This window comes from Verticillium alfalfae, genomic scaffold, assembly GCF_000150825.1.
Source record: "Verticillium alfalfae VaMs.102 supercont1.3 genomic scaffold, whole genome shotgun sequence".
Taxonomy (NCBI): Eukaryota; Fungi; Ascomycota; class Sordariomycetes; order Glomerellales; family Plectosphaerellaceae; genus Verticillium; species Verticillium alfalfae.
The window spans coordinates 789,756-793,443 of record NW_003315036.1 but is presented as its reverse complement, the minus strand read 5'-3'; positions in this window follow the sequence as shown (position 1 = coordinate 793,443).

Below are 3,688 nucleotides of genomic sequence, written 5' to 3'. Positions count from 1 at the left end.
GAGGGGGGCAGACAAACATTTGTGATGACGGTGTAACCGTTCTTATTCTGCAACGAAAATCCTTGACCTTGGATGCGGGCGCATTCGCAAAGCTTGTTGCCACCGATGAAGTGGTCGGCGATGTTGTGCTTCTCGGCGTACGAGGTCTTGCCGTTGAGACTGGGGCACGACGCGGCCGGTGCCGTTTGCCTCGACTTGAGTCATGGTTGCGGCGACTGTGTGTAATTACAAAAAAATGTCGAGGTGTGGGAGAAAGAAGGGGGCGAGGAGAAGAAGAAGAGGAGGAAGAATAGGCGTGGGAGAAGACGCGGGTATCTAGATGGAGACCGTCATGAATTTGGGGACAGGGAGCTTGCGTGGAGCTGTAGTGGGGAGATGGACTTCGAGGCGTGGACGGTTGGTGTTTGTGTGTGGTTTTCGTGGGTTGAGGGTCGAGACGAGTTGTAGCGGGGGGACTCTGTGCTCGACGTGCTCGAAAGTCTCTGGGAGGTGAATTTGGAGAGTCTGACAGAGTCGTTTTCGAGGGGAGAGAGGAGGAGGTGTTGGGTTGATGAATGTTCGAGCAGAGCGACGACTCGGTCCCGGGACTAGGGGGGGGCAAGGGGTGTGTGTGTTAGCAAAAAGTTTCCCGTCCGCCAGGTCGCATCTTCTGTTGGGGAAAATGTCCAGGTGCCGCTAATTGGGCATGGGGCCGGGGGGGGGGTGTGGTTCCTGGGATCTTGGGATGCTGGGCTGCTGGGACCCGAATGGACCCTGCTCTCTCTCTCTCTCTGTGTGTGTCTCGTCCCGGCCGCTCCCCAAGCCGGACAAGGGGGGGCGGACCACCGCCCCCAAGACCAACACCACTTGGATGCTGATCTCCCTTGGGTTCTTTGGCTAGTCCCGTGGCATGCATTGTTCTTGAGGCGCCATGTTCCAACTCACGCCCCATGACACTGGTGGCAGGTTGCCTGGGAATGCCATACGGAGGCCGAGTGAGGGAGAGGGCAGGTCAGACAGCTCGTGGGGGGTTTGTTGATGGGCCAGGCTGCCGAAACTTTCCATGGTGACAGTGGTGAATTAGAGCCCAAGATGTGTTTACCTGACGTTGTGCCTCGCTGTTGAGGGGGACGATTTCAAGGTGCGAATCAAAGTAGCAGGCAGGATAGACGACCCACCACTGCAAAGCTCAGTCAAATCAAAAATGTAAAGAAAGTTGGTCTAGATCAATGGTGAGAGGAAAGGGGACGAGGCAGCAGATTGTAGATGTAACGCAGGTACGGGGCAGCCTTCCCTGGAAGCACCTAGACAGACAGGTTGATGGTATATACTATGTAAGGCAAGTCGGCAGCTGAGCCATACGACCCACGGTCTGACGACATGGAGCGGCTGATGTTCGTCGACCAATACACCGCAACGCAATTGCCATCATAGGGTTGTATAGATGCAGTTCTGTGGTACCGTGCTTACCGCCTTCTGCATGGCTACCTCGGGGACGTCTTGTCTGTCGAGCAGTGCTGTGGCCGTTTCTGAGGTACGTAGGCAAATAGATACATTCGATCTGGCAGGACCCAACCAATGACGGGGTGAAGATGCTAGGAAGAGGGCCTGCAAGCCTTACACCCCTAGGCAGGTAACTAGGTACAGAGGTAGATGCCCATTCGTACAGGTGTCAGCATGCAAGACGACAGGTGGACTCAATGTTCGGCCGTCCCCCTTCATCTTTCTACAGTTCATCGGCAACGTGTTGCATAGCCTCCTCCCGTCCTTCAGGAAACCGGGCCTGACAATTTCCATTTCACTGATTTCACTGGGGGTTGACGGGGGGGGGATAGTAATCGGGTCCAAAAAGACGGACGGAAGCCGGCTGCGCCAAACCTGGACCCCCGGCTGCAGCATCGAGGGGAACAGGGCAAGCTCCCCCCCCCCCCCATTAGCGTTGCAGCTTGATCGGGTCCTTATCGATTGTGCAGGCCAAGCCAGGCGAATCTTCCCCCCCCCTTCCTCCTCTCCCCCCATCCTTGTCGTTGTAGTTGTGCCCCAGGATTTCGGAGCTCCCGTTGAGAAAACGTTCCCCTCGGTCCATGGCCAATTTTCTCTGGCAACTTGTCAGAGCTGGGGTGACGGCCCCAATTGGCCCCCCTTCAGCTCGTGGCACAAACAGGCGTGGAATGACCAGGAACGAGCATTGGATACATCAGATACATGACCATTCAGATGTCTCGCCTTGCAACATGGCTGCCTCGCCTGTCTCGCCTCTCGCGCCTGTGCTCCCAATGCAACCGATCCAGGTCAATTCTCCCAGGGATGGATGAGCTTGTCAGTGCTGCCAGTCCGCCAAACGGGCATCAGCGAAGGCAGCAGCAAATAGTTAGTTAGTGTGCATGGTAGTCGATTAGTACCACCCTCAACAACCCGTTCAAGCCCACATCGCGCCCAGGCCCAAACGAGTCTAGTGTGACGTCAGCTGGTCGGCATTCTTCTCCAAAAAAAAATCCTCCCGAACCCATCGACATCCATCCCTATGCAGTGTCATCTCTCAACTGACATGAAAGCGGCGGACCACCCCCCTCAACCTCGCCCCAGACCAGAGGATTCTGATAAGAATTTCTGCAATCGCATGCATGGCTTCTCGTCACACGTAACAGGCAGCTCGCCCACGTTTTCTCGAGCGAAGGGGGACGACCCTCTCGGCCCACAAGAGCAACGCGACCCGTCAATTACCATGCCCCTGGTGCGTACGTAGATGTGTGCCTGGGTTGCACTGTGGTGAATTCCCCCACCCGCAGATCCCCAACATCTTGTCCGCCGCGTCCACCCGGTGCCCCTCTCTCTCACTCTCTCTCTCTGTCGTCCTTCGAAGACAAGCAGCAGTTCTCTCAGTGAGTGTGTGTATGTCTCATTCATCAGCGTATCCGCCCCGCCACAGGCTGATTCCCCGAGCACGGCTATTTGTTCTGCCCCTGTCGGCTTTGGGCCCTGCCCGCTAAGCCAAAAAGCTGGGCGTTTACTACTTACTACCTTCCTACACAGTACCTTCCTACACAGCTGATGTGCGCAGAGCTCTCTCGCGCGCCTCTCTCGGGCCTGAGACAACCCCTCGAACTAGGTAGGTAGTCCCCACCAGGTATTGGAGAGCCCAATAACCAACATGGGCAGAACAAATAACGGCACACTCCATTCCAACCCCCCCCCCCCCTAAGAAAAAAGTCGCCGGCTGCGTGGTTCCCTTCTCTACCCGTCCCGGCTGCGGCGCCACTCAATGAGCCCGCCCGCGGACTTCCGTTCGTCCTTTCTTTCGCTTGCCCTCGGCCGTCCGCGGGCGGATGGGAGTCACTCCATTCATTGCATTTCCATTTCGGACCTCAAATTGGAGCGTTTTGCCCCCCCCATTTCAGTGGCGCAGGCTTGGGAGCTATGGGGAAAAGGGGGAGAAGGGTCTCTCGGCATCGGGCTTGCGTCGATCAATCGGGCGCATCGCATCGGTCCTTGACGCCGTCTGTGATGTGTCCTGGCTGTGTGCTGAAGCTCAGGGGGGGGGGGGTCCGTCGTCAGCCAATGCCGGAAGTTGTCTCGTTCGTAAGCTTCGATTTTCCGTGAGCGTATTTCTTGACTTTGCTTCGTTCTTCGGTTGAAGGATGGGTCTTTGTTGTCCCGAGGTGGCCAGTCTTGGGAAGGGTGCATTCTACGCTGCCACGCCTACCTCATT